We start from the raw sequence: 24264 nt of genomic DNA, 5'->3' as shown, positions 1-24264 counted from the left end.
TCTTAGATCTAGGGTACATAAATTAATTCCGCCGGCTATCCCGAGGCGGGGGATGTTAACCCTTTGACCTAACCACCCTGACGTAGATCGACTTGGAAACTTTAATTGCCAGACATTTTTAGTTTTATTATATTTACGCTGGACTAAGATAATATGAGGTTAGAATTTAATTAGTAAAGTGGCTGAGAATAACTTTACTGGAATTTTACTTTTTGTCGTATGTTAGTTTATTTTTAGTTTTCAATTTTTAAAAGCTAAATTGCTGTGATATTATAATTCTTGATTTTCCGTCATAGCCTTCAAGTTTTATCGTCTTTTCATACTGGTTGTAAGTAAAGAAGTGTTTTGGCTTCCACTTTAAGCAAAAATCACTACGGCTCTTTGACCGAGAATTTGGATTTGAAACCAAAATTAAAGTAAAGCTATTAATAAATGTTGCCAAAAACTGCTCGACGCAACTTAAGTATTTGCGAAGTATTTAAGCAATCAATATGAGAAGTTCACAATACCTTAAGGCGAGGGTGAGCGGAGCTACTAAACTCGCTGCTAACTTCAACACTATCAATAAAAGTCCGATACAAACATTATTAGACGACTGCTTTAGTTATATAGGGATGAGGATTAACTACTGATCTTAAGAATTTCGCGTATCATAATATTTTCAAAAAAATCTCAATACTATATTTAATGTACTTCTTTTCATTTGAATGCTTCTTTTTAGCAGAAAACAAAAAAATATATCGTTCGTCATTTATTTTCCCAGGAATGTGCTGAACTTTAAAAACATTCGTAAGGTACAAGACATCCTTTTTCGTAATATCCGAAAGCGATTTAATATAATGATGATAGCCCGATCTCGGTTTTTTCACTAAGTCGCTCTTAATACAAGTTTGAAACTTTCCTCGATCCATTTAATTAATATCCATAAAGAGTTCGTTGAAATTTAAGGGGCATCATATTTTGTGGCGTAAACAAATTGTTGCTAAAATTTCTTTTAGAAGCTATTTTCGACGTCTTTCAGCAAACTAAACTTGTTTTCTTAACCCGAAAGTGTTCATCCGCGATTGTTTCGGTAATTAATTATTTTATTTTGGTATATTTTTTGTTGTTGAAAATGATTTTCTTTCTAAAATGTTGTCTTTGGAAAAAAATCCGGTTAAAAAGTTCGATTCTACGCGATCCTGGTCTAATGGTACAGAATAATTATTACCATAGCATTATGCCATTTATTTTGATGACGACTTGTTTTAGAAGTTCTACGCGGTCAAACGGTCACATCCATGAAAATGAAAGTCTTACATAGACCTTATTTAAAATTATCTCTCATCTGGATAATTCCAATACAAAATTTCTTAAAAATTGCATTCTCCTTGAGTAACAAACATAGATCCGTACGTTAGTTCACGTGCTGAGGACTACTGTCGTCACCTGCGCCGGCTCCCAGGCACACGCTTCAAATTATAATTAGGCGGCTCTCCTTACTGTTTTCCTGGTACAAACTGCTAATTTAAATTTAATATACGCCTGTCTACACTAACATAATTGTAGTCCTTGTTTAAGCCCCGCTAATACTTTACGTTACAGGTAACTTACTAATTTTATTTATGTTAGGCGAACAAGGTTTAAATCTAACAAACGGTATTAGTGCTACTCCCACGTACCATATATTATTCGGAACAAATTTCTGGCTTTAATTCGGGTTTGTACCAATTTTCATTACCTACTAACATTTTAGCTACAAAACTTTCTCAATCCGAACACAATTATTTTAATTGAATAAGTGTGTACCTTATCTTTGTTTGTTCTATTTGAAATTTTCTATAAATAAATTATTTCAATTTTTTTGTCTCAAGATGTTTGACACGGTATGATAATATGTCTATGCAAAAACGTAACTCGTCTTTTCCAAATTAATTTCCGTATCCCCTTTAAACCGTATTTGTCCCAACACCAGCATTAAAGGTGCCCCGAGTATGAGCGGCCACATATCAGCAGTTACATCGACACGTTACAGAAGGCTCGGGGCCGGGGCTAGGGTCTCGGCCCTGAATTATTTATATGACACACGCTTTCCGTACCCTTGATTGACAATGTTCCATTGAGAGATACCCGTGTACTAGCGGCGCGTAGGGCGGGTGTAATTAGACTGCTAAATTTGTTAGTGTTTGGGATAATAATTCTGTAGATAATTTTGGTTTTAGTTTTTGTTCATTGAGACAAACTCTTTGTATAAGATTTCTTGAACGTATTGTCTTCAAAAAAGTGACTGTCTTGTAAACTTGAATTCCGCCTCGGACGTTTTCGTTTAATGTATGACCAGGATGCATAAATATGGTCCAACGTTACCCAGACAATAATTACCGTATGAAAACGATTCCAATCTCATTCTGTATTCAAGTATCTATGATAGAATTTGATAGACGTGCTGTCCCTACCGCTCGAAGTTCGCTCGGGGTGTTCACAGCAAGGGTAGGCGAAGCTGAATTATTTATTGCATACAACGTACTAGCATGTCGTCGTAGATTGATTGACAGTGTACTATTGAGAGGTTACCGTGTACTTCTACTTAATGTATGAATTTAATAGAAGCGGGAGCATGAATTTACTAAACATGCAGGAATTTTAAGGCTGTTCATATTACAGGATAGAATTTAATACAATATAACGATGAAAGTTACAAATGTACAATAACAAAACTATAGAAACATGATTGCAACCGAGATCGGAATACAGTTATCTGAATTTGGTCTCAAAATTGTCAAGCAAGCCAGAAGTCCCGTTTAAATGCCATTGTCATATGACCAGACAGGAGGCTAACATACGGCATGCCCTGACTTGGCGTCGCGTCATACACGACGTCGCGCAGTACGAGCAGGTGAGATCACAATTCTGAATCAAATTGTTTATTGGATAGCGAACTGTCTCAACTATATGTCATTGAATTGTTAGCTACATATGCTATCTCTAATTTCCTTTGTATAGTTATTTTAGATGACAGTACATGGATTCAGTTCAGCTCACGATGCATAATGAATTCTATAGTTACCATACCGTTCACCTAGAGTCATACTTGAAAATTTGAATTATTTTTTTTACTGCGAGTGACATTGCAATATTCGGTAGGTATTTAGGTATTTTTTTGTTTCCTTTCTTTAATTCTTTTGCGGATGAATTGGCGAAACTATTAGCAAACACGTTACAGTGCATTATATTAATAAAAATCCGTTAAAAGTGACAACACAGCAAAATTCACGTCGTGTGGCGAAGCATAAAATAAAACGCGACCAACAGTTAGTCCGCCCGACAACAGTGGCTGCTCAACTGCATCAAACAAGTTTGATGCGGGAAACTTTTATAATAAAAACTAAGTTCCAGACGTTTTGATGTCTGCTGAGGTAAGGAGAACGAATACCTGTTAGCGATAGTGGTTCGCCGTTATGAAACACCAAAATAATATACCTATTATTTCATAATTTTTTTCTATCTAATGTGATGATATAGAAATTGAAAGTAGACTATACTCTCAAGGTTATATAAATATTTAAATTAACTATCGTGAGACTGATTCATTGTTAATAATTATATAAATCTGTGTGTGTCTGTGTGTGTGTAGAAAACTGTGTTTTAAGCTCATAGTCGTCATTTTCTAATCGCCGCGCGATACAATACCTACACAATCGTCTCTTGGCTAGTCATGCGATAAGCATCATTTACTATTTGTGTTTGGTTAAAAGACATGTAGACCATTTCGTCAAGTTAAGTCGCAAAACATTTTCCGAAAACAAAAATACCGTGTATTCTTCACGAGATTAAAATCTGAAACGCTACAAGCAAACCATGTTGTTTTCCCAGTATGTTACGGGCAAACCGATCGTATCACATATCATATAATATTCGTATTGACGAGACGGGCGGTCCCGACCCGGCATCGAACCCGCGTCCCCCGGGACTCCGGACTGAAACACGACAACTTGACACACTTTACTGCAGATTGTGAACAGATTGGAAAGTTTACTGCATTTCTTGGGAATACTTCGCTTTATACAACGTAAAAGTGATTTCTGCTTTGGAGGTAAATATAATGATATATTTCTGAAGCTTTCACTTATTTATTACTTGAGCATGTTTTTCGAAGATGTTTTGCTTCGAGTATTATGTATGATATTATGGAATTAGTACCACTGCAACTTTAGAAACTTACAATGATCTTTCGGTTAACAGCAATAATAAGGACAATTACAGATTATTTGCTACAACTGACTGTTTTGATTTTGATAGTACCGTCTTAATTCCATTATTCCGTTATTACTATAAAAGTTACGTTTTCTTATTTTTTTCAGCTCGCTAATAAGATAGGTTTCTTGCCTATTAAATTTGAATATTCTTCTGAGCAGTAATCGTTATCAGACCCTTAAGGTACTCGTAGTACAGCCACCAAAGGCTTGTATAAAGACATCTATTATTTCACCTGCCCATATTTCACTCGCGATCCCTTTACCGTCGCCTTTGACAAATGATATTCTGAATCTATTTTTTTTTCTTCGTTTTATTTTCGACCTTGGCACCCGACGCAAATCTTGACGAAACATTATCAAGTCAGTATAGTATGATTAATGGAGGCTCAGATAACTAGACGCTGACGTTAAGCTGAGGAAAAGAACTGAGATGATAATAGATCATGTTTTAGGCTGTATTGTGTTTCAGGCACGTTTGGATCATGCACTGGGAAGCCCTTTGTTTGTCGATCAAAGATTGGATGCTTTATGTCCATTCCAAAATTAATCTTTTCCAAGAACCAAATTTCAGATACTTACCTTCGATTTTTTTTGTTATATTATACAGTAGGTATGCAGTATAATAACAAATGCCAAAGTAAGCAACAAAAGGTGTTCTCTATTTGTGTTTAATCCCAGATCACCGATAAAGCTCAAACATTTCCGAAGTGAAACCATTGCGACCACATATTTAATTTAAGTAGCATCCAGACAATTTTACCGGCAGACATTGGCTGCCACTTTGGAGCGAGAAGTCGCGGCTAAGAAAGAAACGGTTTTATTTATGAGCGTCTGCAGCCGGATTGACTCCCAACCAGGGCTTTTTATACGGTAGAGTTTCATTACATTAGTGTTGTTTGGATGAAAGAGTATATCTATGATTTTACTAACTTTTTTTTTCGATTTTTTTGATGCCTCAAATAATAACTCTTAAGATATTCTTATCCAAAGTTATGGCTGTCTGTCAATCATACCTCAAAATACGAGAAGCGCTTCTTCATCTTTTACACCTTAAATTCAGCACAAATCAAAAAACTTAGAACAGCTTCCAAACATTTTATATACTTGACAAACTCTTCCCAAGTTTTCAACCAACCCCAAATTTTCATACTTCGTTATGCCAAAATATTCCAATATTGCTCACAAAAGACGGAAGAAATTCTGTAGGATCGATTTTTGGAGAGCAAGCTATCAAATTATTATGTGTATAATTGTAAAACTTTCCTCAAATTGTTTGGGAAAAATAAAACTGAAACATATTTTATAAGCTTTATATTCTTCAAGACTGGCTACAGAATAGTTGCAGAAAGCAGGGATTTAAGTTACTGAAAAATATTCTAGATCAAAAATATAAAAGTCACAATATAAAGTGGATATGTTACCGTACTCTATACTCGTGCCTCGTGATATGATTTTGATACATAACTAACACTCACATTTTCCTTGTTCACAGGTAAGACTTGCGATGATTTTCCTGAAGCCTGCGAACAAATTGGGGAATGAAGAAAATCTTTTTGGATGAACCTAAATTGTTTTTGCTTTACTGAAGTATTGTTATTTAGTTGAAGCATACTCGTAGAAATGATTGTATGCTAGTTCTATGTAGAGAACGATCCCATTTGTGGTACTTTCACTTATTACACTGACGATTTAAAATAGGCCAATCTATTGTCAATTATGCGGTAACAGTTTAATCGACTGCAGACAACTCTAATAACTTGCACTAAATCGAAACTGATACTGAAATCGTCTGGCTCCCCGGTGACAGGGGATACCGATAACGCAGTCTAGCCAAGAACGTTTATCAACAAAAGCCTCAGGTTTCAGACAATCCGCAACTAGTTCCAGATCTGGTAATGATTAAGTTTGATAGTTAAACCAGTTCAGACGTAATGTTCAATTAGACTTTTATGCAACTTTGAGGCTCATCACAATGATTGTTGTTTTTTTTAAAAAAAGGCCTCTGAATTTTCAGTAAATTCTAAATAGATGAATAAATTTTCGTCCCTAACGAATTGTCAGCGCTAACGAAACGCGACAGTTTCGCGGAATTGCGTTAACAATACTTGCTTCATCAAAAAATTGACGTGCGCACCCTCGCGCCGGCGGAAATGTACGTCCGATTTTAAGGATGACAGCTTTCACAACAAAAATTGCAGGTACAGCAATTTTTTTGGGACATCGTTAGCATTAGCAGACATTTTTTGTACAAGGTCCGAACGTTTCCTCGCTATAACGATCCAATCCCCTGAAAGACATTCACTCGATCGCTTCTCATTAGTATTTTCATCTTTCCTTGATTATTTGGAATCTTTTTGAGATATTCTCGCATTTCTAAGAATTACTTAAGTAGGTTTATTATATTTACACCATATCAATATTAAATCGTTCCATTTCGCCGACACTTTTTTCACTAACAGCAATGTATTTTTAAAACTCAAGGGCACAGATACTAAAAATAAACTCTTTCATTTTCCTAAAACCTACACTTTTTATCTGCATTGAGAATTTCGTCATTCATTTCATTCAGACCACTGGCACTCTCAAATCACAATTTGTGTACCTACTAATATAACTATAGTTAGTTCATTTCGATACATAAATAATATTTTCATTTCTACATAAAATACATAGTTACCTACGACCTATCGAAATATGAAAATAGCAGGATGTTTGGAAAATAGGTATTCAAATCTATCATTGTTCACTACATTATATGGAAGTTTAATTAATAATAAAACCTGTTACGATCAACCCTAGAGGGCGCTATAAGCTAGGCACTATCGTATATCTGTGGACTCGAGCGCTAGTAAGTCGCGCTTCATTATGACACACTCAACGAGATCCCCTACGATAGGCGCATTCACCCGCTACACTTCGCAGACTAGATTTTTAGCGACAATTTTTGTCACCGGGAAAGTGAAATTATCTAAGTCTTAATTATATTATAACTCGAGTATTTTGTGTGGAAGAACATGGGGGGGGGGGTCTTTGCCCAGCAGTAGGACACATTGGGCTAGGTAAAAAAAATGTGTTATGAAGGTATATACAGTGTTCTGTTTACTTTTATGGTTGTGACAATTATGTTTGGTTAAAGAGACCTTCCTAAAAGACTTCTCTCTGTTTAATAGGTTTTTGGTATTGTCTGTTAGCGGACGGTATTTTATATTTGGTTAGTAGTAATTACAATTTAAGTAAAGAATAAAGGTAAAGTAAAACAATTTATTTAGTTAAGATATCATTAGAATTCTTCTTCTCAGAAGTTACAATAAAAAAACCAACCCGTGGAAAGTATTTAAAATTATGGTAACATTTATAGCCTCGCATAAAATGTTGTTAGCACTGCCATCTAGTGATCATTGGCAGAACAGCGAACTCTACCCCGGCTGTGCGAGAAAATAAGGGTGGCTGAAAGTTCCCAGTCACGCCGCTAGATGGCGCAGAGATTAAACTCGCATACAAGTTGCTTGTTTAAACATAAATGCTAGCATATAAATAATCATTTTATGTAGTACTTATGTGCTTTTTTCATGTACTTTGCGCATGATATTTGAATATTTAATGCAATCACCAGCAATTGCATTAATAAGCCCCAAGTTATCTACATTTAATCTAGTTCAAAATAACTTCTTAAAGTCAATTCCCAAGATAAGGTTCAGTTCCAAAAGTTAAACTTGAAATTCTCAACGAATTTAATTAAAATGATCCCAGTTGTAGCCAAAGAAGTCTACGAAGTTATTTCTCAGTAGATACCAATTGTGGCAACTTCGCCCTGCCTTGCTCTGTCCACTTGCAAAGTTAAACGTCCGTAATTATTACTTTGTACTTACAACTATCCACTTTTAATGGTAGATTTTCGAGAAGGCTAACTTTACCCGGCTTAGAGCTAAGTTTCAGAGTTCATTTGGAATACCTAATTGCTTGAGTGTTCGTGGTAGTTATCAATAGGACTGCCTAACTACTTCAGCTTAATTCCTGTAATAGTTGTACTTAATTGTATCACTTGATTGGACTTTGTGTTAAGTTGTTGTAAAGTTTTGAATAAATAATAGTAGTAATAATAATAATAATAATACATACAAAGATGTATGGCAAAGCAAGGAGCTACACGGACGCTATTATCGGACCCTTCACGGGGCCGATGTAGATTTCTTAGCGTCCGTGGCCTGGCTACGCTTCGGAGATCTCTTTGGAGAAACCGAAGGGTTTGTATGTGCAATTATGGATGAAGTTATCATGACGAATAACTACCGAAAATATATAATTAAGGATGGTACAGTTGACATCTGTCGGGCATGTCACTGTCCCGGTGAATCCTTGAGACATATAGTTTCGGGATGTTCTCGTCTTGCTAACGGTGAATACTTGCACAGACATAACCAAGTGGCCAGGATTATCCATCAGCAGCTTGCTCTGAAATACAAACTTGTGGAATCTGAGGTGCCGTACTATAAGTATGTGCCCGACCCAGTTCTCGAAAGTGGTCATATCACACTGTACTGGGATCGATCTATCATCACTGACAGGACTATTGTTGCCAATAAGCCTGATATAGTGGTGATCGATCGATCAGAGCGTCGGACAATGATTGTTGATATCACTATCCCCCATGACGAGAACCTCGTGAAAGCAGAAAAAGAAAAACAATTGAAATATTTGGATTTAGCTCACGAGGTTGTCGACTTGTGGGAGGTGGACTCGGCAATCATTGTCCCGATAGTCGTAAGTGCCAATGGCTTAATAGCCAAGAGCCTCGATCAACATCTTCGGAGGCTCTCGTTGGGCGTCTGGGTCAAGGGTTTGATTCAGAAAGCGGTACTTCTGGACACGGCGCGCATCGTGAGGAGGTTCCTCTCTCTGGAGCCCTGACCACCGGCAGCTTGGGCCCTGTACCCGTTGCCGGTTGGACACTATTTTTTATATTTTTAAATGTATGTTGTTTTTTATATATATTTAAAAATGTAATTTATATGTATTTTAATGAAATAAAGGAAATAATAGTATATGACATAATTATGACTAATACACTATTGTTCCGTTGTTTAAATTAAATATTGTTATCGAAACAAAATTTCCTCATCTCAAACTTTGCAAAACAGCGCCATCTAGCGATCTCGTGTTAAACTCATTGCCAAGCAATTTTTCCCCCAGCGGATGACGCTTACAACTTTCCCTCCTGTTTTTCCGGCCGCTTTTCCTGTTTGTTCTCTCAGCCGCCGCTAGGTGGCAGTGGCCACCTTTTCTAGTACACACTAGATAGAGCTAGTAGTCACAAGCTATGGATTTTATTAATATCAACCGGTATAGTTATTACTTTATTGATTCATTAACTATCTGAAGATGTAATAAAGAAAAAAAAATAACAATTAACATTTTTTTAACATAATAAAGTAAAAATAAGCGGATTTAATTTAAAACAATAATTCAATTTCCACCCAAAAACAAATCGTCTTAATTAATTTTGAAAATTGATGTTTTTTAGCATTTCTTGGCCACAATCAATCATAGCCGAGGAAGTAGGATTAATCATTGTGGCCGACGAATATTGTGGGGCAACAAAAGCAAATGGCTGGCAGCTGTCATTTCGCTAAAATAAAGGACTTGGCCGGATTCTGCCCCAGAGTGTACAAGAACCAAAATAAAACCAATAATTATAAAAAAACGAATAAGGAATTTTAAAAAAAGCTCAATTTACTGTAGCAGCGGGAGAAAAAAACATACAATAAAAAGATTTTCTTCGTTTGTACTCCACTCAAAAGTACCCTTAATGTTGCCATATAATATTCACAAAGAACAAAGTAGGGAAAGTCCGTCACTATAGACATCGAGCTTAAAATGTAATATGTTCATAATTAATTATAACTTACATAACACATATTTTTTTTAAGCTTTCTGATTTATTTAAATAAATGAAACCCTAAATATTATTAAGTAAATAAAACGAAGTTCGCGTACAAAGGAAGATAGTCACTTTTGTGCTGACAACATTGAAGTGATGAATATCGAACGTCCAATGTCAATGTCAAATCACATTCTCACATAATTTGTAAACAATAAACGGCCGGTTTGTTTTTTCGTTTATAATATGTCGTAGCCCCACGTGAGTGCTCCTCTAACTAGTACTGTGTATACTTAAGGAAAATGGACCTTTTACAACCGGATCACAATCGGAGAACGTATCAGCGTACCTCCCGATATGACTGGTCTTTTATCGGAGTGGTTAACATTCGAGGTATGTTGTGGCATCATTAAATCTTTTTTCTACAGCATTCATATTATTTAAATACCTATCTATAATCTCAAGACTAATAAAGATACTTATTTTACCTTCACAGTTATCATCTCATAGCCACGTCTGTGGTGCGTGTTATGACAAGATATCAAGATGTCTTGCAACGAATTCCAGTGAAAGACAACTCGGTCATATCAATGTATGGCTGTGGTAAATCAGTTACACATGCCAAAAGACACGAAATTCTGGAGGGAAGCCCTCCGGCCTCAGTTGTATCACTGTGGCAGTACTTACATGATGACATGTAAGTAGTACGTTTTTAAATATCTACATGTGAATAATTGTTACAGTTTTAATAGTGTAGTTAATCACATTAAATAATTTAAACTTATTTGAAGTTCTAATTCAAAATGTAACAGGCGAGTCAATATAGTTACTATAAAGTAATATTTAATGCTGATTTTATATTAATTATTATTAATGAGGAATATTTTCAATTCAGAATCAGTTAGGACAAGTCTTTACTAGCCTTATTTAGATAACTAGTGATTTACTCTGACTCCACATGGATTTTACAAATCTTTGGAACTCTGTATTTCTATGCTATAATATGGATGTATTATATACTTTCACCTTCCCATTAATCACTCTATATATTGGTAAAAACTGTATGAGTATCTGTTTGATTGACAGAGATGAGATGGGGTATTTTATTTTGTAATATGTGTCTTGCTTTGATGTTGGCAATAAAATAATTATATTGTTATGTACATACATTTAAGTTTACAAATATAGAAAGTTAAGCTTTTGATTGTCAAGTGTGAGTGGTATTAGCTTCATCTTTTTTTTTCAGGTTAGAGCAGCCAACTTTTTATGTCATGGTTGTTACATGAGAGCTAACAGAGAAGTGAGCCGAAGAATTATTACTGATTCCAACCGTTTTGACGCCTTAGAAGATCACCAACCTGATCAAAATATCCAAATACCAATTCCTCCACCACTTGCCCCACAACTTCATCTTGGCCCAGGTCAAGATGTTTCATCAATTGCCCTACCTAATTATAGATGTTGTGCTAATACATCTAGGCGATGCATATTTGATGGTCAGCAAAGTGCAGGTTATTTAGTGCCTACCTTAATTAAATCAGCCTTGCTGTTTTATAATAAGCTTTATGCGCATTCTAATGAATGGGAGTTATTATTGGAGAACTCAAGTTTAACAAATACTTTCGCAGCACTTGAAATTGAAGGAAATCATCCTCTTCTATTAAGAGGACGTATTAAATCGAGACATACGTCCAGGCGTGAATATACACGTATTTTTTATATGACGAGCTTCCCTCATTTGAAGACCAACCTAGAAATGGTATCTTAAGTTATTGGTGTAATTGTGTATCTGGCAACCGGACTGTTGGATGTTGTGCTCACATTATGACAATTCTTTGGTACTTGGTATGGACGAGATACCAAGAAGCTGTCTTTTCACCAGCCGCGTTTTATAATGTTTTATTAATATTAAATGTTTCAACAATTTAATTTCTTTTATTTGCTGTCTAATCCAAAATGTTATCAGTAGAATAATATTGTGTAATATTGTTCTAACTTCCAATAAATAGATTTACTCAAATTGAAAAATAATGCTGCTCTCAGTGTTCAAGTGATTGTATTATGAATATTAAAGGTCTAGATTAAATATTTATATACCAGAAACATAAAAGTGCTTTAACCATAGTTTAACTTTCAACCTAACCTTACTTAACTTTAAACCTTCATAACTTTTGTCAGCGACTGCCGAGCAAAATAAATCTTTTTTATTTTTGTTTCTGACGATGTTTACTATTAATTGACGTAGATTTTATTAGTGTACATGCTGGGGCACAGGTTCATACAATTTCCGGCCATGTCCTTTGTGCTGATTTGAATAAAGTTCGTATTTGTCCTCAACCAGGGTGATTACCTAGGGCCGTTGTTCTTGTTCTCTTGTACTAATGGTTTTCTCGTGTTTCTCGCTTTGGTTTTTGTCCTGAATTATTCCTTAGAGCTGATCTAGATTACAGAATTATTTTATTCGTTTGTAGTGTAAATGCAAATGTTTCCCGAATTAGGTTTCTCGTTTTTGTTTCTTGCTTTTGTATCTTAACTTTTAGGAATACGATGGATTTCTGATACTGTTCTAACACTGACGCAATTTACTAGTATTATTATAAATTAGTTACCTTGATTTAACCCATTGGGCAACACTGACGAATCAATATTCATCAGTGTAGCCCAATGCCCGTTGTGGAATATTCCGGCACTGTCCTTCGTTCATAGCAATCTATGAACGAAGGACAGTGCCGGAATATATAAAAGTGAAATTATAAAAGTGCTTTTCTGTTCTACGGAGCAATGACTACATACTCGTGGATCATGTTAAAAGTTTTGTTTCTAGCCATAATTACGTATTAACCAAACTTTCGTTTCAATAGATAAAATATTCAATTTTCAAACGTCCCGTGTCCCACTTTAGATTATTCTAACCTCAAATAATTGTTAAACAACTCTAAGAAAGTGATTTATTTTCGACGACCAAAACCAGTAGTAGTTTCCAGGATCCAGTAATTCCCGAGCTATTTCATTCTAAGGAAAGTCGTCGTTTGAAAATAAACGATATATTACAGGAAACACCGTTGTCTTGGCTCGGTGATGCGAATTTAATGATTGCTCACTACGGCCCTTCCTGTGTTCCTGTCATCAAAACTGATGCGATTTATAGTTCCTCTACAGCCAAAATAAGGAAATTGCAGAATGAAAAATATATACAGATAAAAAATAATTTATGAGAAAAGTTCGTTCGTTTGTTACTGTCAGATTTTATGCATGAATTGTATTCGTATTATAAGAGTTTTAGCGATGGTATTGGGAACTCAGAGACGCTTTAGAGGTAAAATTAGAACAGATATTTCCTTTATTCCTTGTCTGTCCCTTTTCTCTGTAAGATGTCGTATTGGTAGAATTCAGATTCATCCAGATAGATATCCAGTAAAACTAATTAAGAGCATAGATCTTAACTTCCTTAACCACTCACTTGTGAGGGTCAGACAACCTCAGAAAGTCAGTAGATACGTGCTGAAGGCGAGTGGAGTAGGCCTATGTCCAGCAAGGCAAGCATGTCCAAAAGTGGACTTCCTATGGCTCAGATGATAATAGTTTTGATAAAGAATATGATACTGATGATCAAATAATTATTGTCAATCTATTTAATCCTACTGTAAAAGATAAATATTTATCTAACAAAGTTACAACTCTAAAAACCAAAAGGAAAGCGGTTGCGAATAAATAATAAGTCTTTACCGAGTCTACTTTGAAACGTGAAACAGTATTTGTCTAGCCCGAAATAATATGTGAGTAGAGTGTACGTAAGCAATATTATAACGAGAATTCCAGACGTCGAAATAAGAAATATCAACTTACAAAGTAATACAAAACAAACACGGTTTATAATGGAGTAAGTATATAATATAGGAGTAGTTAAAATGTATTATGGCTGACTTGGTTTTGAGATGCTATGTTGCCATCCAAAATCATTCAGAAATATTTTTGTCTTATAGAGAGACAACACCTTTCGTTCACATTCTATTAATTATTTTTAACTTATCTTTGTAAGTTTATAAGTACAGTACATAATCTAGTCGAGCTTAAAAATAAATATGCGTTCTAATACCTTCGTTGTTTTGAGTCTCGAGTCAAATAAGATGAAGCTTATTAACATATTGAGAGCCTACCCCGGCTTTAGCTAAATACTGTCCAACATGAAATTCCCTTAATACGAAATGGAGGAAGCTTGTAGCTTGCTTTGTAGAAGCACCAAATAAAAGTAACTTGTACAGCAAAAACTGATTAAATGAAACTTTCAGTTTCCCGACAGAGTTTCCACTACGAGGCCTGCGGGCTTGATACCATCTACAATAATAATAGCGCTGTTGCAATCGTGTAAGCGAGATGGCGCTACTCGGAACCGCGTTCCGCTTTCACAACTGCAACAGTTTTATTCCAAGAGGTGACGGCACGCTCCCGGAATAATAATCAGAAACGATTATTACACCAGATTAAACCAATTACATCGAACAATTAAACCTTAACATAAAGAGTTCGGTCAGCTCAAACTGAAATTAGGTCAATTAACAAAGTTACCTCGCGATTTTGTCTATCTAGGGTACAGAGGATGCTGATTCGCCTCTTTCGCAGATCCCCCGGGTAATTACCATAATCCCCGCTAACTTTGCCCGGCCTACGGTTACTTCACGATAAATCCTTTTACTCATGCACAGATTATTTTCTTAGTGTTTCGTCTTAAGACACTCGAATTCGATGTGTTGTCAGCCGGCGCTGAAGTCTCCGCCGTGTTTTTTTAAAAGCTTACCATAAAAAATAAACAATAAAGTACTTTCTTAGTACATGGAGAAACAAAATTAAATGTCAAAACCACTTACAATATTATTTTTGAAACAAATTGTAACAATTTCATTAACTTTGTACGGACCAACAAAAAAGCAAGTGGAAAATTCTGGACTAAAAGTGGAAGTATTTCACCAATCCCCTTATAGCGTACCTATATATACACTTAGCTCTCGATGTGGTCACAAAGTAAAGGGTCATAAAACACCGGAGCGCACTTGAACACATGCTCAAAGCTCTGGATCGAGACTAGTAATCTTGTTTGCCCATTGAACTACACTAGGTGTAAAACTGTAAACCCACATTCGCACATACAATAGTCTCTCCTACGCAAAAATCTGCATTTACGTCTTTTTTTCTGAACTAAAGTGTATTGTGTAGTACAGTTTCGGGCTCTGTGTGCTACGCTCGATCCTGTAGGGTTGCCAACGAAGAGGCCCAAGTGGAATTTCAAAAATTCAACGCCTCGATAGCTTGGCGAGAGCCGGATTAGGATGCGTAGGGCTGGTGCTCACGCGTTCTTTTGTTTCCCGTTTTACACACCACTACCTACGTGATATTTTTTATATGCAGTAATGAAAATATTCGACATGCTTTTTTATCAAATGTGAGTTGGGAATGTGTAGATGTCATTAATATTTTTATTGAGAGTCATAGAAACTTTATTTCTTGGTGTGTAATCAATTATTTCTTAACTACTTGGTTTTTTAGTGAGATTTATACTTTGTTGTTGAAACTATCTCATATGTCACATAATCCTTTTAATTTTTACGATTGGAACTAAAAAACATGTTTTTGTTTTTCCTTATTCCCTTTTCGGCATAAAAACAAAGCATTTCACAGATTTACGATCATTCCTCCATTTGAAATTCAACAAAAACCGTATTCGGATGCTTAAATAAAATTTTATTCGATACTTAGAATAAAGCGTTACAATTCAATCTAGAACGAAGGCTGTTCCAATATCTCTTTATTGCTTTCGTAAATATTATTTAAGCGGAACAATAATAATAAGCACTGCTTTGCTGGTATTAAAAATTGTATCTTTTATTTAGGAAAACATTGGTTTTATTTGTGGAATTGGTTCGGATGATAAATAGAGAAAGATTAATGAAATACCAACTTTAAAATGAACGTGTCGAAGTTATATAGTTGCGTATATTGTTAACACTTTAATTTAGTTGTTGCAGAGGTCTCGTTGGTTTTGATAGAGGCTTCTATTGGCCGGGTGTAGTGTTGCAAAGGCTTTCCTAAAGTAAATCGTTTGATAAAGGATGCCACCTGGAACGTTTGAGGCGGTTTCTCGTAAATAGAGAACTCTTGATCGAAGAACATGGTGTATAGACATTATGTAATTTGCCATGAGAGGAATAATTGATAATCATAGTTATAAAATAAACACAAATATTGAACATATTCCGTTCTAGATGTATTCATTGAATAAATACGTCTACTATTTTGATCATAGCTTTGTTAATTATTAAATTGTTATGAAAAAAATACTTAAGAGTTTAATGTTTGAAATATCTTCTAAAAATCTTAGATACTCTTTCACAACAAAATAACATTTCCCATTTATAAACTATCTAGTTTAGTTCGTGAAATGAAAATTTTAATTTAAATACGAGTCGCCTCACAGCCCTAGAGTAAAATGTGGAGGCGTGTACACACGATAGGCTCTGACTGCCTCGATGTTGCCTCCAATATTCAGACACTGGCTTTACAATGCTAACAAAACAAGCTTGCATTTGCATTCGATACCAAACGATTTTCAACTCTATGCTAAACGTATTACGGTGCTGTATCACCCAAAAGGTTGCACAGTACAAAATAATTATTATATTTACAGTCAAGTGCCCTGCAATGTGAAAGTTTACGTGGTATATGCAGAGTGTATGGCCAGTGGGTTGTTTGTACAAAGTTTCGAACGGAATGTGTTATTTTGTGAGTGATATGAATGTGAATAAGGAAGAGGTCAGGAACTTGGATCCTTTTGTTCTAACTCAACAGTAAAATATGAAATGGAAATTTTAGTAAGTTAATTTAAATTAATTTAGTATTTTTTTAATTTTAATTAATTTTGGTATACCTTTTGTTTTGGTCTGAACTAACGTAAGGTAACTGTATAACGTAGGTGACATAGTAATAGATTGTTCGTAGTCGGGGAGTCAAAGCTGCAATTTGTAACAGACGATAGGTGACCGTTACCTTACCTTTGATACTTCGAGCACATAAGTTGGGAGAAGACACGTGAGCTTATAGTGGGAGATACCTTTGACTGATCATTTATTGGGGGAAAGTGTCAAATAATCTGTAACGTTTTTGTTTTGTTCGTCTATTGTAACTATGTGTGTATGTTCGGTACTGTTTAGCAAAACATACTATGAAATAAGATATCGGTTGCCGGCTCTTGTTTTAAGTAAAATAATGAAGACAAAATCGTTTATAACTTAGAAAATTTTAATTTATCTAACGAGATCAATTTATTATCTGAGCTAGACTTGTAAAAAATTTGGCAGTCATTATACTTACAAAACGAATTAGGGAAGACAATCGCTCGTCTCCTAGTATAAAAAGTAGCTAAGTCCTAATTATCTGTGGGTCTTATTAACTTGGGATAATAGGTATAGGTCCAAAATTCCTTTATATTTGGTTCGTGTTAAAAATGGCTTGTTTTTCAGTAATGTAGCAATTTCGCAGCCAATTTGTGCTTGTCCCAATTTCCTCTAAACAAAAATGGTCAGAATGGAGTATTACCACGCAATGGCTATTCGAAAATTTCCGGCTAATTGGAAATAAAATGCAGAAATGTTGTATATTTTCAGTAACACATTTTAGTGGATCGTTTAGGTTCGTTATGTGTTTTTATGGTCAATTTGTGTATTGGAAGCAATCAACGTCATCATCAGACTTCAATAAACCACTACTGTTGGTAGACCTCCTTTTGTTTGGCATTTACCTTGCTGTTCCTTGCCCTTCGCATTCTATTGCATTTTTTTTAAGTCATCGGCCCATTTAAAGATTTTCCAACGATTTTTTGAAACTCAATGATTTATCAACAGTTATTTTCAACTACGAGTAGGTGCTGAAAACAAACACTAACCAAAGTAACTTGTAAGATTCTCGTTACTGGCAATCACCTGGCAATTTTCACCACTTTGAACTAAAGTGGCCAGTTGCCAGTGACCGGCCAAGAACTTGGCCTTCTTAAGTGCCTCCTAATAGGCCAGGGACGGAATAAGAGAATCGATAATTATCTTAAATGCTCTTGTTATTCAATGAGATAGAAAGAAATCCAATTTAATGTTCCTAAAGTTTCATTGTTTTTATGTCTTTCTCCGCTGTTTTTTTTCTAGTTTGTGATGGTCAATAGTCTATGTTCCTTTTTTGGTATCATACATTTTATCATTTTGAACTCTCTAAGTGATATTTCTATCATTTATAAATCGCACAGTCTTGTTCGATTATCACTGACACACCAGTTTTTTTCTGAGGATATTCTATTTCTATTAGTTTTGAAACTATCTCAATAAAGGTTAATATTTATTCCATCCAATATAACTCTAACATAACAAATAAATCTTTACGTACATAATGTCTGACAACTCTACAAGTAGTACAAGTTCCACAAGTTGGGTTTAATTATTCAATTTTGGTAAACTCAAACATGAAAGTAAACATCCTCAAACCGCAGTACTTTTATATGGGCGGGACTGCGTCAAGTTGTACCACAAGTTCGTCCTAAACTTCCTCTAAAGTTCTGCCATCGAACACCTGTCCTTTTAAACCACAAACTCAAAAGGTTTGCTTATGACAAACTGGGTTGGTTAGTCATGGGTGAACTTTATAAATTTGTTGATATAGATCATTGGGACTCTTACTATTGAGGGAGAATGGTAACTTAAATACGTTTGTATATAAACCCAAATTCACCTCTTTTATTGCTCTTATTATAAAATCAACATAAAGTCATTATCAATAAAATTGTTATATTCCGCCCACCGTAACATGGGCATTTTTAATATACCACAGTTGTCAAAATAAAGGATTGACGTACTTTATGACCTGCAAGAACAAATCACTCTTACATATTCTCACAAACCAGATCGAACAATAAACACCTAGTCTATTACCACCTCCAGTAAGTAATCCCCACGGGAGGGATACATCAGCCGGCGCCCCAGTCCGCCCCTGTTTGAGCAGCTCTCGTATAATGACCGCAGTCCGCACCTAACTGTATTTGTCAAACTACTTAAACACTGCACCGAAGAATTGAGGGTGGTAATGAAGCGATCTGATTGGCTGATTGTTGGAATAGGCGACGAGGTAAAACGTGGCCTATATTATGTCGGTGTTAACGTTGGATGTAATATTTAGTCAGGTTATTTGCTTACGGCTGCAGCTATAGTTTATGTTTTATTAATTTCGGCATATTATAAGGACGAGAAAATAGAAAGAGCAGGACAGAGTTGTAAAGTTATATTGGAGATAATGAATCTGTGACATAGCAAGCACGAGCTTTACGTGGAATACCCGACGCCTGTTTGACATGCTAATCAGATCATCAGACATAACTAAAATAAATAAATCCCCGGATAATAGATCCAGTAAATAAACGAAAATTGAATGATAAAATGAGCGATGTAACGGCCCAGCGGCGGTGGACCGCGGCCACCACGCAGTTGCCACGCAGCGTGCACGCAGCGGGACCGCAGCGACCACGCACGGTCGTTCCTCATTACTCTCCACTATTTGCATTACATTACATAATATCCCCAATTTAAATAATGGTATTGTGTCCGGTAACGACAAATTGAATAAACTACCAGGATATTATGTTGTGAATATGGAATTTTAATGTGATTTTAGTAGGACTATCGTGGAAATTGAGATTAATATATCGAGTTATATGTTTTTACCAACAGTTTAAAGTTCATTTGTCGATAAATTATACAATGTTTACTGAAAGGGAAAACCAAGAGTTGAAGTTTGAAGGTCACACAGGACTATGACTGAATCATTAGTATACTTTTTTTTAGCTTAATGCAGGAGCGCGTTGAAAGGTTTTCAATGCACATTTTAATGTTGTGTCTATGATGTCATGAACCTCACTCATCCATCCACATTAGTCGGAGCCCATCCATCACTGAACAGAGCAATTAAAACACGAAATACTAAAACGAAACACAGCGCCAATCAATTCAACAACCATTAAAATATCCGACAGTTCCCGCAACTTTTTTTATCTCTAATTAAAACCGTGCACTACAAGTTGCATCGCGACGACATAATGAGCCCGCACGTCCATCGATGCGTGAACATGGAACGCGCAACGTACGCCCCATTGTGAGCCGGCGATGTGTAAATAAGTGTTGTTTGTTTTCAACTGACGGAGTAATTGCCTCGTAATTGGATGTGGTGGTGAAATTTATGTGGTACCGGTGATTTGGCAAATGTTTGCTTCATAGTATTTGATCTAATCCCTTACTAGTTTCCGATTACTCTATTGAATGTTATCGCTCATTCACCGATATCAATAGCATCTACCTTGAAAATTATTACCTCTTCAACCGAAATCTTCAATACGCACAAATTGAAATTACACAACACAGCAAAATGTTATTTATGAGGAACATCTGTTATTTATATTGTAAGCAAACCAATTGAGAACTTACAAAAAAAAACGAAAAGCGAGCATAATAGTTACAAGCTCCAAGCTTTTAGCAGCATTTATTCCGCGAACAACAAACTACAGCTCCATATTTCAAAGAAATATTTAAATTTCCATTTGAAGCTTCATCCTGACAGATCGTCGAATAGTTTATGCGAGTTTAAACGAACATTCGTCCGCCTACGAGTCCGACCGGCGGCGGCGGCGGCGGCGGCGGCGGCGCGCGGCGGGATAGCCGCGGGATCCTAAGAACTTTACAGACTACTCCGAGAGACTCAACTACTCATAATGTTCCGATAAAGGCTCGCTGCGGTTGTTTAATAAAGCTTTTGAAGCTTAATTAAAATTAATTAATGTGTATAGCTCTCTCATTATTGGAGATGATCGTCTAGACGTTTTTAGAGAAAATGTATTTCTTAATTTGAGAACGTTCTGAACTTGAAAATATTGTAATTATATTTGAGTAACTTATATTTTTGAGCATTCGAATGAACCATGAAAACGAATACAATAATAATTAGGAAAAAATCTTGACTTGATGAATTATTAAATTGATTTTTACTTTATGTATTGCTTATATTGAATCATAAGCGATGAAAATTATACAGGCTACAAAATTTAAAAAAATAAAGTAATCGTGTTCTCAATGAGTACGTACTGTGTGAAATAGCCTTAACCCACATCAATAAGGTTCGATAGTATAAATAAACTCGATTCTTGAATTTCAATAACGCTGCCAGTTCGATATGCACACGATATGTTAGTTTATCCTCCAATATCTACGTTTGCCAAGTTAGCCGAGTAACCGACAGCTCTAACCGTATTATTTTAAAATTTAGAACAGTTTTAAGTCGATTTTTTTGTCTAATGATATTTATGAAAGTTTTATTTTGATATTCTTAACGGTTAGGTAGCCTATTTGAACGTTATTGGCTTGAATATTACAATGAAAAATATATGTTTGTTCCTCAGTAAATAGTAGCCTGATCATTGTAGTGTAATGACCACCCTTTTTTGCTGGCTTGCAATGCGCTGCTCTCCCCACCGCAAATAGTGTGACGTCAGACGGTACATTATCTCAGCTTATTAATTATATTTATCACAGCCAGCGCCATCTGCCGCAGATATTAAATTGAGAGAATTTAATTAATAGATCCATCTGTCGGTACGCGGCTCGTCAAATTTCCGCTCTCAATAAATAACCTACAGAAATGTTTTGTTTGTGAATTAAATTATGGAGTAATAACAAATAACAGTCGATAAACATTATTCTGTGGAGAAAATAAAAATAAATCAACGAAGACAATATTTTGTTTCTACTGTCTGTAGAATTTCCAAACGTCTATTATTTGTGACTGCTGATTACTATTTGTAGCCTTTATTGGTTATAGAAGTGACCAACTCAAGCGATAATTACTGGGTATGTTCGTTTAACAGCCAACTTTGGTCAATAACTAGATTTCTAGACGGTATATTGCCTAGAGATAGCCAACACAAGACACTTGCTGTCAGCGTTTCACAAAAGCTGTTTATCCGAAAGACTCGCAACAGATAATTTGACAAACTTCTATCATTAATTCCAAACACATTTAATCCAGATATAATACACTTCATCAGATTTCGAGGAAGGTAAAAGTATATTCGGATTTCCATAGATTAAGGATATTACATTCCTTATTAATTGCAGGAACAGTCTATACGTGTGGTTGTGGAGGGGCCGCGGGGCGGGGGATGTGGAACTCATTTCCTGTGAATTGGGCGCGCGCATGTGTGTGTGTGCGTGTGTGTGCCCCGATAGTTAGTATGTGCACTGCTGGAGTTTCACTTCCATTTACTTTTGGGTTTCGTGTATTTATTTTGTGCTGTAATTGGAGAGTGGTCTTTTCTGTCGTTTGTTTAATATTGAAGCTTTTCATAGGCGGTATAAAATATAGTTTCTTTTAAACCAAAATGTAATTCCTGATCGAATCTTTATAAGAGAGTAGTCTGGCAGTGAGCACACAGCTTAGTACCCATTATTTCATAAAGCACTAAACGTATACTAGACAGCGCATAACTCTTGCCGGCACTCAAATAAAAACAAAAAATATCTCGACAACCACCAACGCATAGCGATGACTTTATGAGAAATAACTGTTACAAATAACGCTGTTCCCTCACGTGTAACGCTGATATAAAGTAACTGTTATTTATAGCAGGAACCGTTATTTTAACGACGACACTTTACTCGCGTAAGCTGAAAGTTGCCGGTTTTTTGGTGCGGCATGACGTATGGGCGGAATTGTATGGACCAAATAGCTAGGATTGTTGCCAGATACGTTTTAGAAAGGTATTTTTAAAGAGGGGTGTTGTGCTGCTCGGAACTCATACAATGCATTTAATTTGATTTTTCGTGCAACAACTATAGCTAGTTAATTAATGATGGGGGCGGGATGGATAATTTATAAACAGTTTATTCTCTCTAAAATCCTTAGAAAGGAACAGTATTTTCACATTGTGACGTCACTTTATATTCGTCATAATTAAGTCATACATCCCTCATACATAAACAAACTTGCATATTGCGTTCTCTGTCTCGTGTAAGTAAAATAATACGTTTTCATATTAACCGCAATGGCTTCAAAATCCTTTAACTCTTTTCATCCCTCGCAAAATTAACTTTTCATAAAATTAAAAAAGAAACTCTTGTGGATATATAAATGGATTTCAATGTTTAAACCAAATCGAATAGAGTATGGAAAGGCCGGGAATATCCCGGGATTGAGTTAATTGATCGGACACAGTTCGCTGTGTGAAGGGTACTCAGCAAACGATAAATTGGCTGTATCGAGTCAAAAGCGCCGGTTCGATGCCGAGTCACCGGCCTATCGCTTGTTTTTATGTGGTTTTATAAAACATTGAGTATTGAAATTTAATTTATTTGTCCGCCGGGGCTTGTACTCGCGAGAGCGCTGCACTTGCCATTTATTTTTGTTTTGATATTCAAGCTAGAACTTTCATCGCAGTTTTATTAACATCATTTTATTTTCAGCCAGTGAGTTCTGTTTATCCAGTAGGTACGCTAAATTAAAAATAAAAGTTACTCGACGCGACGAACAAAAACTTCAATTATAATTATTTTTCCTTGGAAGTGAAAACTTCTAGAATATTTAAAAATTGCTAATTGGCTGAAAAAGTTTCAAACTTTTTAGATTAAATTAACATTTTTCTTTGAAGACCTGAAACAATTTGTTCTAATTGAGTCGAATGTCTTAAAATATTAAAACCAACGCCAACCTTTCAACAATGGAAAAAAACAGACAAATGTATCTCCACAAAAGAAGAATCCTTCACCACATTCACAAAAAGATTTTAATTTAAAGTAAGCGCAAATCTTTGTAAAATCGATGCTTTTAATAACGTCTAAGAGTTTGCAAGAGCGCCGCGCGTCCCGGGATTTTTAATAAATCCCGTAGCGTAGTGGTTATTAAATCAAAGATCCCGGTGTTCCGGGGCGCAGTCCCGCCGCCGCGCCGTCCTGCCGTCCCCAGAATAAGGAAATTTAATCCTTTGCTTGTAAGACGGCAGATATGCACTGAGATATGAATGCAGGTGGTTTCGTTTCAGCTTCGAAGGCATGCTCTTATTAAATTGAGGTTAAGTTATTGTTC

The 24264-nt window shown here is 35.7% G+C and overlaps 1 protein-coding gene and 1 long non-coding RNA gene across 4 annotated transcripts in view; both read left to right on the top strand.

The window, feature by feature from the left end:
• LOC113497726 overlaps window positions 1-24264 on the top strand; it is a 293242-nt gene that overhangs the window by 209265 nt on the left and 59713 nt on the right. The gene's annotated exons all lie outside the window — the stretch shown is intronic.
• Window positions 10311-11552, top strand: LOC113497727. The gene is made up of 3 exons (XR_003400917.1): window positions 10311-10506; window positions 10610-10810; window positions 11360-11552. It is a non-coding gene; the product is annotated as an uncharacterized LOC113497727 (long non-coding RNA).

Source organism: Trichoplusia ni, chromosome 9 (genome assembly GCF_003590095.1).
Source record: "Trichoplusia ni isolate ovarian cell line Hi5 chromosome 9, tn1, whole genome shotgun sequence".
Classification (NCBI taxonomy): Eukaryota; Metazoa; Arthropoda; class Insecta; order Lepidoptera; family Noctuidae; genus Trichoplusia; species Trichoplusia ni.
The sequence above is the reverse complement of the archived record's forward strand: the minus strand, read 5'-3'. Positions and strand labels throughout refer to the sequence as shown.